At 36.7% G+C, this 14,626-nt stretch overlaps 2 protein-coding genes across 2 annotated transcripts in view; one reads left to right on the plus strand and one right to left on the minus strand.

Moving 5' to 3' along the window:
- LOC109418392 (UDP-glucosyltransferase 2) overlaps positions 1–14,626 on the minus strand; it is a 740,033-nt gene that overhangs the window by 626,421 nt on the left and 98,986 nt on the right. The gene's annotated exons all lie outside the window — the stretch shown is intronic.
- LOC109418399 (endothelin-converting enzyme homolog) overlaps positions 1–14,626 on the plus strand; it is a 30,274-nt gene that overhangs the window by 689 nt on the left and 14,959 nt on the right. The window lies entirely within an intron of this gene.

Consider the following 14,626-nt stretch of genomic DNA (forward strand, 5'->3'; position numbering starts at 1 on the left):
TTTTTGAATCATGTAAAAAGTAGTGCGCATCCTTCCCGATGTTGTCAGCAACACAGCGCACTAGATGCGAAACAGTTGCGCCACTTGTGGATCAAAAAAAAATGGCAATTTTTGATTGAATGTCTGTCTTGATTCCAACCGAATAGACAATATTCTGTGTGAAGTATTTTTTGTGAGTGTATTGAATGATTATCACTACATGCTTATGATCGTTAGTAGTGAAAGGCTAAAATATGTTTAGGATGCCTAACCTATTTCAGTTCAAAGCTCAAAGTCTGCAGTTTAATCATGATCACTGAATTATGTCCACAAAAACTGTCCTGGAGTTCAGAACATAAGATTTCTACAGTCGTTGCAGTTTCTTCTCACTATCTTTGAATAGTTACGAACGATACATGAACATCAAGGGGTCCTTTGGACAATCCCTTTTGAAGATTTTCTTGATCATCCGAATCACAGACAAACATACAACTCTTAGAGTAAATTAATTGCAATTTTTGCCCGATGCCTTTTTTTATGAACATGCGCGTGTGGTATGGTGGAAGGTTCTTGGAAATCAAATGATATTTAAATTCATCTTTAAATGCATGTGCCTAGGAACACCCCTGAATTATTGACATATTGGATGGATCGTGTGCTGCATACATCTCAGCGATTATCAGACCGCTCGAAGAATGAATGTACATTTGTCAGGTTCTTATTAAACGATGGCAGCCAGCGCTACGATTGGTCAATCGACCAGCTACCGAACATTCGAATCAACCGTCAAAAAGGCGATCGATGGGAAGCTAGCAGAGTGTACCGTCTGTTTATCCGTGATAAATACCTCGCCTAACCGGTTTTGACCGAGCGAGTAGCCAAATTTGAGTTGGGGGTTTTCTCAAACCTACTTATGGGCTTTAACGGAATCAACGCTGTATAGAACCAGTTTTGCGAAGAGTTGGCATTTTCTGCCTGGACTAGACGATAACTACCCACTATTGCACTGGTTTGCCAAATACGAGTTCCCGCACGGAAGACTCGATATGAGCGGAAAGAATCTCGATTTGGGCTGATTTTTTTAATTCAATGCTTTGTAATAATTAAAAATCAAAGTTTCCAATTGTAAGAACATATTACTGTTGTATTTGTTTTAATGTATATATTAAACTGGGTAAACAAAGTCGATTTTTTGGAACAAAGCTTTTTTGATTCCTTTTAGCGTTCAAAACAACTGTGCAAAATTTGGGAGCGATTGGTTACTTCCCCGTATTCCACATTGCGATTGAAATTTGTATGAAATTTAGTATGGAAAAACGTGCTTTCAGCATTTTTCTCATAATATTTTTTCGCCTAAAACGATCTAACACGATAAAAAATCAAGCTTATTTGAAGCAACCAAAATTTTAGTTGATGTTTAAAGTCTGATCTTACCTCAAAGTAAAAAAATATGCATTGCCAAGTTGGGATTCCGTTTAGAACATTTTTTTCAAGTATTTTTGGCCTATGTAATTTTATTCTTTCAAAGCAATGCTTGCTTAGATTCAAACTAAAAATATTCCTTATATCAATTTCCGGTATGCTTGTTATTACCATTTTTTTACTAATTCGTTTATTTAAAAGGCTCGAGCGCCACATGGGCATAACTGAGCCGAAATCTTACATTGATTTTACATTTTACAATTTATTACTGCCTTAAAACTATGTTAGTTTGGGAAGCCGAAGTACTCGCGGCTGTTTCGAGGTTAAGGATTGAACAAAATAAATAAATAAATAAAATAAAATAAAATTAGGAAGGACGGATTTATGGGTTTAAAACTATATTATTTGCTAACTTATACTAAAAACATTGATGGGACAAATTCCCAAGTAACATTTTCAGAACTGATAAGATTTATTTAAGTTTTAATAGGGATTTATGCATGTAATGAATTATGCTATCAAAAGATATTTTATGAGGCACTCGAAGCATTCTACAAAACCTTCATATAACTGTGATGAAACTAATCAATGCAACTGACGGATTTCGCGCCAACTCGAACAAATGTTGGCAGCACCCTCTCAGATTACAACGAATCTTTCTTGGTGTGTAGACCTTGCCCAGATAAGCCACTTTGCATACTCATTTTTCTAATTTTTTTTCTCGACTGACTTTTGAAAAGGGCTAAACTTTTTTTATGGATTTTTTAAAAATGTTTTTAATCAAAAAATGACTACTCCTACAAAAAAGTGTTGTATGGGTGATTATCACAAAATAAGTCAAATTTTAGGAAAAAAATACTGAAAAAATTCCAAAATGAGCCCTACACTGAAAAAAATCATTTCTAAAAATTCAAAGTTGATTTAAAAAAAACACCGTTTTTGATTTTGATGAAATTTTGTCTCAAGACAGGTAATTATGTTCCCTACCAACCGTCCATACATCACAAGATGGGCACTTTTAAGGAAAAAAAGTTTTTCTAACAAAAACTTTTTCTTGTTCGAATGATTTTTTTTTCAGTGTATTTTGTTATCAACAATAAAACCAGTGAAGGCCATAACAATCCCAGAATCCAATGAAACTCAATTTTCTAGGAGATTTTGTGTTATTTATTCAATCATTTGGAAGGGTTTTCCTATACATAAAAAACTTCAAAATATTACAAATGTATTTTCTTAGGAAATGTAATGTTTGATCGCAATATGTATTGAAGTGCACTTTTAAATATACAATTATTTATAATTATGAATTTTTCAAATATATATATATATGTGTCTTAGAGCCAATTTCAAACATGTTCTTTTCTATTTTTTTCCGATCATACTAAATATTTTTGGTTCATCTTCTGAATTAGAATACCTGTTTGCCTTTACTTTGTCGCCAGGAATAGGCAAAAAAACTATGGAATTTCTGAGTGCCTGGTATTGTTTTGGCGTTATTATATATTTCTTCGAGATCTTCTGACATTTTAATGTACTGTTCAGTGGATACGTAACAGAAATTTAATTTAGTTATATTTTTATCTGTCTGTACAACTGCCCAGTTATATAACTCTCGTGGAGTTGTTATGGTATTTCCATAATCTCGAGCAAGACTTGCTCTCTTTGCCATTCGCTTGAGAGTGCCACCAATAGCATCACATGGACCTTTACCGTGGGACGTTGCAAAAAAATGCCATTCTGCTCTTAATGCATGCTTTGACTGGAATCTACATAGACTAGCAAAGTTCTTCTTATTTTTGTATTGTGATGCTGCCCCATCAGCCATAAAATAAATTTTAGAAAAGTTCGTTAATTGTTTCATAAAATCTATCATTTTTGAGATGAACAACTGGACCGCAACTGTATCGTGAGCCATTACTTCCGATATGATAATGAAGCTAACATTTACAAGTTTATTATCTTTCATATAGTAAATTTCAAATGGGTGTATTGTTGCTTGCGAGTTGTTCCAATGATATCCTTGAGCAGCGTTTTGAATTATTAATGAATAGTTTTCAGAGAAATCACAAATCGCAAGAATTTCATCATCCTTTAATGTATCTTTTTTATTTCTGAGAAATGATGATTGTTGTTTATGAATAAAGTCGTGTGTTATAAGTTTGTCAATTTTATCAACAAGATACGGAACAAATTCATCAACAGGTTTAATAATCGTTTCTAAATTACAGCGATCAGTATTCAACCACTGCTGAAATATAATCTCTTCTTTGTCATTTGATTCTAATATCAATGTAAGTTCCTCTTCAATGTGTTCATTACAAGCACGCTTTTCACAAGCACGGAAAAAGCGATTATCTGTTCTGGTGGAAATATCGCAAAGCATTTTTTGTATTATTTCATCTTGTGACACAATTCTTGACTTTTTTGCACCAGGCGCTCTATTTATACGTATATTTTCATATAACATCAAAAAATAACATACTTTGTTCGAAGACTCAATGAAAAGCATGTCAAGTCAAATTGTCCCACTGTTGAATTTCTACGCATGTCTGTCCCACAACTGAAATTCTACGCATAACAGTCCCACTATAAAATTTCTACGTAAAACCGATATATTAAGCATTTTTAGAAACTTACTTCACTTAATAGCATGGCTATTTCAATACTGCATGGTATAAACTCTTCTTTTATGTTGGCATTACGCTCCAGCTGGAACGAAACTTGTTTCCCAGTTAAACAAAAACCGTTATTTCTTCGCAACTTGCAGTTTAAATCTAAATTCAAATATTGCTGCAATGTGCGTTGAGCTCATTAACCAAACATAAACATTTTAACTTAATTAAGAGGCTCAAATGTCGTGAAGCATGACGAAGCCGATCCAATATAATGACAAAGAGGTTGCTGAATTGAATGACTGGTATATGTGAAAATTTTCAGAATTTAAGCAAGCATGAAATATTGTTGGTAAGTGAGTTGATGAGTTTCACTTTTTTATTTCAGTATGTTATCCCAATAATTTGGTTGAATTAGTGTGTCGGTTAGTGAGTGGCTTAGTTATCGGATATTTAGAAAATAAAAAGAACACTTTTGGGTTAAACCCAAATCGAAGATGAACTGCTAAAGGCACTGAACAAGCAATCAATATATCAATTGATGAGAGATCAACCGAGTAAGCGAATTGAAGAGTAAGTGAGTGACTTGGTTAGCGAGATTTTGTAAGTGTGTGGGTTGATGAGTAAATGAGTAAGATGATAAGCGAGTGTTTTGATAAGTGAGTTGATTTATTATTGGGCTGATGGGTAAATGAGTGACTGATTTGAATGAATGTGTTAATGAGTTATTGAGTAACTTGATAAACAAGTGACCTAGACGCTCAGAGACTTGATGAGTAAGTGAATTCTTGAGTAAATTGTTGTTAGTAAGTTATGTCGTAGATAAGCGGCTTTCTGTGTATATGTAAAAGAAATGATAGAGCCCAAAAGGATTATATTCTTGTATGTGTATGTGTATTAAAAGTGAACATAGTACCGTAACTGTTTGTTTTCGAATAGGATGAATATAGAACCGTACCATTATCAACGGCATTCTGACCCTTCATATAAAAATAAAGATACATGAAGCATGAAGCCTCTAATGGCAAATCACTCCCAATCTTTGCTAGGGTTCCTATTCATATGACCCATACAAGCAGAGGAAGGCATGGTGCAGAATGTTTTGAAAACTTAAGCTGTTGTATTTCTAAACATATTTTATTTCAGTGATATGTACATATTTCTAGTCATTTAAAATTAATACAAAAGCTTAATCAGTTGTATGCTTTGTTGGTCATTAGGCAAAATAGTCCATTAGGCCGAAAAGGTCATTAGGCCGAAAAAATCATTAGGCCGAAGAGGACGTTAGGGCCGAATAATTCAGGTATAGAACAAGGTCATTTCGCCAAGACCTGGCCAAAATACCATTTCGGCCTGAAGACCTGTTCGGCCTGAAGACCTGTTCGGCCTGAAGACCTGTTCGGCCTGAAGACCTGTTCGACCTGAAGACCTGTTCGGCCTGAAGACCTTTTCGGCCTGAAGACCTTTTCGGCCTGAAGACCTTTTCGGCCTGAAGACCTTTTCGGCCTGAAGACCTTTTCGGCCTGAAGACCTTTTCGGCCTGAAGACCTTTTCGGCCTGAAGACCTTTTCGGCCTGAAGACCTTTTCGGCCTGAAGACCTTTTCGGCCTGAAGACCTTTTCGGCCTGAAGACCTTTTCGGCCTGAAGACCTTTTCGGCCTGAAGACCTTTTCGGCCTGAAGACCTTTTCGGCCTGAAGACCTTTTCGGCCTGAAGACCTTTTCGGCCTGAAGACCTTTTCGGCCTGAAGACCTTTTCGGCCTGAAGACCTTTTCGGCCTGAAGACCTTTTCGGCCTGAAGACCTTTTCGGCCTGAAGACCTTTTCGGCCTGAAGACCTTTTCGGCCTGAAGACCTTTTCGGCCTGAAGACCTTTTCGGCCTGAAGACCTTTTCGGCCTGAAGACCTTTTCGGCCTGAAGACCTTTTCGGCCTGAAGACCTTTTCGGCCTGAAGACCTTTTCGGCCTGAAGACCTTTTCGGCCTGAAGACCTTTTCGGCCTGAAGACCTTTTCGGCCTGAAGACCTTTTCGGCCTGAAGACCTTTTCGGCTTAAAGACCTTTTCGGCCTAAAGACCTTTTCGGCCTAAAGACCTTTTCGGCCTCAAGACCTTTTCGGCCTCAAGACCTTTTCGGCCTAAAGACCTTTTCGGTCTAAAGACCTTTTCGGCCTAAAGACCTTTTCGGCCTAAAGACCTGTTCGGCCTAAAGACCTTTTCGGCCTAAAGACCTTTTCGGCCTAAAGACCTTTTCGGCCTAAAGACCTTTTCGGCCTAAAGACCTTTTCGGCCTAAAGAAATGATTTTTTTTTCGCACAAGTAGTACATTTATCCAACGAGGCTTGCCGGGTTGGATAAATACGAAGAATACTGAAAAATGTAGTTTTGCAACGAGCTGCAAAATGAGTTATATAAAAGAAGCTAACACGTTGAAGGCTTACTTACCCAGCTCATGTTCGATTTGTTGACCACTCGTTGACGGTTCTGGTTCTGGAACATCATGATGTTGCTGCCTGTGGTAACGACCTTGGAAGGTATAATTAACATCATACGCGCTGCGTGAGCCGACGAACCATTCGAGTGCACGGTAGGGGAGAGACTGCCTAAACTAACCGTCAAGCACTTATATTCGTGTAGCTGTCGTGTGTGCATGCGGTTGGCTCGGCACGATAAGAGACGAATGTTAATAGAGGATCTACCACATCCCCTTTTCTCTAACAGATGAATACAGTTTTTTTAGTACTTGAGATCATTTTAGCCAGCCCCCATTCATCTCTATGAAGCAGTCAACTGTACTTGCTCAAAAACACTACAAATCTGCAAGCGCTAAATGCATGCGCCTATGTTATATGCGTTTTACGGTTTGTGTTAGTTTATACTCAAATAACGTTATTGGTTTGATCACAAATTTACATCGATCGGTTGGAAATCCTAACTATCCAGCAGTGGTTAACAATCTGTCTATTCTATCATTCAAGTTAACAACTCTAGGTCATCAGCATCATATTCCATTCCCGATTTGTTTCATTGTACTTTAAATGCCCAATGAAAATAAATGTACTGTAAGGATATTCTGATACTGTCACGATGGCAATTACTACCATGTACTACATTCAATAATCTATTTAACATGAAATCCTACATTCGCCTCCGTTGGCTTTCTAGAGTCAAAACTTGTCATTGCATAACAATCGTCTACTCATATTCTCTTTTGACTAGACAAATTATAATTTACAATATAGTTTATAATCCGATACACTTTGGGCGTTTTCAAACAGTTTTCAAGCTTCTAATATGTTTTTTTTCTATTTCATTTAATTTTGTTCGGATTTTGTTTCATGCTGTGCTGGCTGTTATTTCTCAAAACAATTTTTTGTGATAGTAGGTATTATATGAAAAATATTATATCTGTTTTAACAACGGTATTATCAATCACAGTTGGAATATATTTATAGACTCGCATCAAAGAAATACTGTTTTTCTTTTTCATTCAAGAATTAGTAATTCTAAAGTAAAACAGTTCACTATTCTTTGTATTGAATTCTATATATTTATTGACCCTCCTCAGATGTTAGATTCTTCGCTCCAGGATGGCATAGTGTACGTTCATCATGCCTGTCTGGGTCATATTGACCCCAACATCCTACTAGATTTAATTGTAGCCATTTCTAATCGAACCGTTTTTTTGGGAATCTACTTTTGCAGAATGATTAAAAATTTTAGTTTGTCTTCTTTCGTTTACTCCTTTTTTCAGATTGCTAAATTTTGAACTCTACTGTATCGAACGTCGGTACTTTCTTGTTTGTCCAAGTTAAACTGTGCAGTCAACTTTTTTTTGTCGTTACTACGTAGGATTCGTTCGTACTAACATCACACTGTAGAAGGTAAACTTGATTGTGATGATCAATGACCCTATCTCTCGATTACTCCGGAATTTTCACTCCACTCAAACTTCTAGTTACTAACTTATTTCTTTCACAAGATCTAACTCAATTTATTTTGCATCTCAACTATTGACTTCCTGTCTATCTTTTGTTTTCTTTTCAATTATTCTTTGACGACATTCCCTCTTGCTCCATCCCATAATCTTCTCATTCCTTCTTGTCATTCTGATACCTGTCATCCGACACTTACACTGAGCTTACACTACATTCCGTGTGGCAACTGGCACTCGTACAGTGCTGTCAGAATAAACGAAATAGCTCTGATGAATGCGTGGCACATTAATCTATTTGAAAAAAAAAATGTTTTTACTGCAACACGATTGACATTATAGGTGTTTCATAGTTTTGTTTACTTATTTAATAATTATAAACAATCATCACACTAGAGAAGTAATTAGCATCTTACACCCATAGGTTCACCGATTACCATTCTTTTCACGCGAAGTTACACCTTACCTGATTTTTAAGCCTAGTACACATAGCGTCCGCTCCGTCAAGGTTTGCGTTTTTTTTACCGTTTTCCCATGGGAAATCTGTCTAACTACTGTCACAACATCAGTTACTTATTGATTTGATTCAAAGGTACATAGATACGAACACAGATTGTAACTACACTAAAATCTTGGCGTTCCTGTTTAATAGATTTTATTTTAATATGTAGTTTGAAAAAAACTCAGAGCTACACAAAAACACGTTTTGTTACTTTTTTTCTTCGCATTTACAATGCTGAACTTTTCTTGTTCGTCTTTCCGATTTAACATTCAGATGTCCACAGACACTCTCTGAACAACTTCCCTTGTCTGCCATTGAATGAATATTTATTTTGTATTGTGTGGTACTGACGATTGAAACAAGAAAGGAACCTGTCGTTCTTCAGATTGGTGTTCCAAGTACGCGTAATTTGGTAACAATTCCCAGTAGACATTCTATGGAATAAGTTTTTGCTTTTGTAACACGCTAGTGATATCTTATCCCGGGATAGTCGAAGGGTTTGTACCAGGTAAGTCACATGCATCAAATTCCTTTCCTCTGGATGTTACAATACAAACATAACATCTGCATACGCTTCAACATTTGCGGACATGAGAGTGAACTACACAATACTTTCACCCTCCGTAACTCGCGCGGTTGACTACCACCGCCAACACCACGCTAACGTTGACTACAAAAAGCGAGTTTTTTTTTCAACGTGTTGTATTGTGCATCCTAGCTTAATCACTCAGATCCTGCTGATCTGAGTCAGCCGCCATAAGATTGCGCCCGTTTGATTTGTACACGGCGGCTGACAGCTCCACCCGGCGGCTGCAAAACAGTTTTAGCCAAGGTGCACACCGTGTACAAATCATACGTGCGCGGTCTGTCGCGATCTGAGGCTGCGCGTTTCGAACGCAGCTTGCTGAGAATCTAAGATAAGCGCGACAATACAAAATACAACATCGCGATCGATCGAGGGTTAACATACAGATCGACCTGTATATAGAAATAACATCATGACATTTTCTACGCATCATCTCAACGTCGATTTAATGATTACATTTTTCCAAAAGCCAAGTGCAGTGTCTATCTATATCTTCGGATCAAAAGCAATAAGCGCCTATCAAAACTTTTTAATGTTTTCGCATCAGCAAAACATTGACTTTTCACATTATTGCAGATCACTTATCTGTTTCTTCGCATCATCCAAGGGTGATAAACTTTTGGCATCATTCACGAGCGAGCAACCGTTATCTCACCTCACCAAAGAGCGAAAGTAAACTTTTCGTATCACTTAGGAGCGTTTACCCTTTCAATCGATTAATCAAAAAGCGTTTTTTTTCATCAATAGCTGATCATTTTCGCATCATTTAAGAGCGATCACCTGTTATATCGCATCATCCAAGAGCGATTTACTGTTCGCATCATTTAAGAGCGATTAACTATTACCATCCAAGAGCGTATCATCCATGTCGTATTATTTAGGAACTTTTACCTTTCCATCGCATCATCCAAGAGCGGTCATATTTCTATGCATCAGCCAATAACTATTTATTTTCGCCTCATTTGAGAGCGGCTGTCTTGTATTTCGCATCATCCAAGAGCGTTCAACTGTTAGCTCGCATCATCCAAGAGCGATTATTAACCTTCCGTGTCAATTAGGATCGTTCAGCTACGCATCATTCAAGAGCAATTCTATTCTTTCGCATTATTCAAAAGCGAACATTTTTTTCATCCACTCTCGTCTTTATTGAAAAGCAATAATACAAATTTCGCATAATTTAAGAATAAACAAGTCTCGTGCAGGAGCGACTTTTTCCATCATGTAACAGCGATGTTTTTTTAATTGTTATCCCAGAGTTACTCACATCATCTTTACAAAGGTACGCCATTTTCTTGTATTATCCAACAGAAGTTCAAATTTCGCATCATTTAAGAACAAGATCAGCAGAATGCCAACATAATATTCATGATTTTCGCCTGACACGTTAATTTTCAAAACGTTTCTTAATACCAAATACCACAAACAAAAACTGTTATCAGTCAATCACAGTAAGGATTGTGTCGCATCCATCCAAACTGTCTAATCGCTTGGACACGATATAGAGGAAAACAAGGTTAGCTACTTAAATCAGATTTGAATGTAAACATATGAAGTCATTCGTATCGTTGGCGTTCATGTTAGCGTACAGTTGATGTTTTACGGTGCGCAACGCTTTCGATGCAAAACTTTTAAAACGATAAAATGTCATGACATCACATTGTAGTCTTAACTTCAAGATTATAATTAAATTTCCTTCAATACGGCGATTAGCTTCGTTGAATTTATGACCATTGACCGTTAAGAAATTGCGATGGATGAATATCACCAAACCATACCACGAACTGTGTAATGGAAGATTTATTAGAATGGAACAATTTCATGACGGCTTTCCTGTATATCATTAGAAAGTCAAGTTTACCACTTTCAACACATCCCTTCTTCGATCGAAATTGAATCACTGTTTGGTCTGTCACTTTTGTGGGCAAATAGAATACATTCTTATTATTCTTCACCTTCAATGCGGGCCTACTGTAACCGAGTCTTAACAATTCGTTTAATAAACAAACAGAAAAATCCCGAAATTATTGGCAACGACTCGTTTGCGGTTAAACACCAATTTTCCTTATGTACTTTTCCAAAACCTTTTCTGGATGCCATCAGCTGACGGATAAGTCAGGGGATAGTGAAGCACTACGGGGTAATACATAATGAGTAATGCAGATACGGAGTAAATACTACAATTTCTTTATCACATGCTTCTGCAATAAGAATGACGCCAGCAAATGTTTGTCAATTTTTTTTTTCCGGAATATATAACATTCGAAATATTGTACCCCGTGTTTTAACAAAATACAATACATAATCCTGTTAGAGAAAGCGGCAAAGTACTTGTAAATAACCATTCATATATTGTTTATCGAAGAGCAAATCTTGTCCCAAGGGTATTGGATGATTTGTAGTTCATCCTTCTCCCGCCCGCATTCTTTCCCTTTCAAGGAAAAAAAATCATCAAATCATCATTTGTTTAAAAGATTTAATACCATTTGCGTTGCATAGCACATTGAGACAAAAAACTTACCATTCGAACATAAGCCGAATTTGATATGGCACACGGATCTCAACATCAAATAGACTCACCTTATTCCACCTTGTTACACTGATAGACAGCTTGCGGTAATGACGAGCACACAAATGTTTTCAAATTTACCATGGCAAATCGTGATCATCGACCATCAAACGCTTCTTGTGTGCGTTTTGTTTCCTTACTTATCAACCGGTTCGATAGCCGAGTGGTAGCGTGCGAGCCTGGTGATCTCAAGGTTCTTGGTTCGAATCCGGCTGCCAACAGACACTTTTTTTAATTGTAAATCGGGTCCATGGTAGAATTGAAAACATAAATCTGTTGAGATGAAACGAAAATCAGTCTGCACAAATCAAGTGGCGTTGTGCATTTAAGTTGACCCTCAGAATAGTAATTTCAACTGCAAGCAGCCTTTCAGTGTAGTCTCTGCGATTTCTTTCATTTCACTAGTCAGCCGAACTTTCGGATCAGCCAAACTCAATCCATTTTTTTTTTTTCCATAACATACCTCTGTGATGCGATGAAACACATTCCCACGAACACAATTCAATCGCACCGAACGGCCTTGGCCGCTTGACCTTGAATGGAAATGAACAGCAGCAAGCACAAAAGGGTGCGAACAAAAGCGGGGGGAAAGATAGCCGCTGCTTGAGCCGCTGATTATATCCGGGTTTTACAATTTGATTTTCACCTTTTTATTGGTCATCATTTTATTTTAAAGACCGCACTTCCATTTAAAATATATTCACTGCTTTGTAAGTGGCGTCGCCACCTTTCATTTTTCACAATTCAACTCACTGAGCACATTTTCCACGCGTTATTCTTTCTTTTAAACCCATTTTGTACAACTGATTATTTCACACTTCATACAATCTACATGTATCATTTTTGGTTCTACATCCTCGTCGCCATCTTGTGGTAACGACCTTGGAAGGTATAATTAACATCAATGAGAGTCTAATGAAGGTGTGGAAGAGACACTTCGTGTGCGTGAGATCCGTGTTTGGTGCAAAACATATCACTACTACAAGCAAAGCGAGCTCCCATAAGAACGCGTGTCAAATAGTGACGTCACTATTTGTGTTTACATTTTTCTTTGCTTACTAATACATAGCCATCTCTTCTTCTTCACCACCTGTAATATACTCTCATTGAATTAACATCATGCGCGCTGCGTGAGCCGACGAACCATTCGAGTGCACGGTAGGGGAGAGACTGCCTAAACTAACCGTCAAGCACTTATATTCGTGTAGCTGTCGTGTGTGCATGCGGTTGGCTCGGCACGATAAGAGACGAATGTTAATAGAGGATCTACCACACTGCCCACTAAATGATGGTTGCATAGTTTCGTCGTTTCCATCCGATCGGCGTTTTTTCGTATTCGGGCTTCTGTTGTGACTTATCAATCCACGACATGACTCACAAATACTCATCGATTCGTCGATTTCATGTGTATATCCCATGGAATGAATTTTATCTATCAATCTTAATGACATGCCCCGTAGATTATGACGGTTGCACTTTGGATTGTTTATTTTTGCACTGCACTTGAATTTGTTGAATTTTGATTTATACGATTGATCCATTACTTTTCAGAACTGCCTTTAATAACCACGTTGAATGATACCGATTCATTTTCTTGTTTTGTTCATATTTGCTTTAGGTACAACTCTTGATTTGTTTTTTTTTTCGATTAGGTAGTTCGAATCTAATAAATACCCTTACCTAATATTAGGTAAGAACATGGGGTAGAAACGTTTGGGTAGAAATTACAGCAGCACGTATGAAATGCGTGTTCTAATTGTATATTGTTTCGTACTTCTAGAGTGCTGCTGCGTGAATATGGGTGCATTGCATTGTCGCATATGACACAATAAGTTTCATTGCATTTTGAGATTACTAGATAACCTTCACTGGTTTAGTTTGTTTTTAAAAAAAGACACTGAAAAAATAATAATTTGGACATGAAAAAGTTTTTGTTAGAAAAACTTTTTTTCCTTAAAAGTGCCCATCTTGTGATGTATGGACGGTTGGTAGGGAACACCTGTCTTGAGACAAAATTTCATCAAAATCAAAAATGGTGTTTTTTTTTTAATCAACTTTGAATTTTTAGAAATGATTTTTTTCAGTGTAGGGCTCATTTTGGATTTTTTTCAGTATTTTTTTCTTAAAATTTGACTTATTTTGTGATAATCACCCATACAACACTTTTTTGTAGGAGTAGTCATTTTTTGATTAAAAACATTTTTAAAAAATCCATAAAAAAAGTTTAGCCCTTTTCAAAAGTCAGTCCAGATAAATTTTGAAGAAACTAAGTATGCAAAGTAGCTTATCTAGTCTTGGTGTACATACCCAGAAAGTTTCATTGTAATCTGAGAGGGTGCTGCCAACTCCGAATACGATTTGGGGCGAAATTCGTCAACTACTTATTTGTTTTACAATATGCTTTATGATGGTTGCAGTGAATCAAAATTCAACCATCGCGCAACAATAATGACAATGTCGCAACCAGGGTTGCCACACATACAGATTAATCTGTATTTTACAGATTTTACGGAAATTTTTCGATACAGAATCTGTATATACAGAATTACAGATTTTTTGAAAATTTAGAAATTATACAGATTTTACAGATATGTTTACAGATTTTCTGAAAAACAATACAGATTTATACAGATTTTTGAGCCACAGCCAGAATTCTAATTTTGGATATTGCTGTCAACAAAAAAAAAATCAGCGTGACAATTCCAGTTAGTTATAAATACTTAGATTTTCTTTGTTTCTTTGTCGATTTTTTTTCCTTTTTCTCAATAATTATTGATACAGATTGAAAATACAGATTTTTTGCTTTGAAATACAGTTATACAGATTTTATACGATAAATATACAGATTTAAATGTGGCAACCCTGGTCGCAACCTGTATTTGTTGCGACAAACAAACCCATGCGACATAAGTTTGTCCCAACTTGAAAATAATGGGATTAACATCGTACACCACGAGTTTAGAGATTTTTAAGCCTTGCATTGCGATTTTCGAACGGTAACCTCGAGTCGGTAAACACTGCAACTCTG

This window comes from Aedes albopictus, chromosome 3 (genome assembly GCF_035046485.1).
Source record: "Aedes albopictus strain Foshan chromosome 3, AalbF5, whole genome shotgun sequence".
Classification (NCBI taxonomy): domain Eukaryota; kingdom Metazoa; phylum Arthropoda; class Insecta; order Diptera; family Culicidae; genus Aedes; species Aedes albopictus.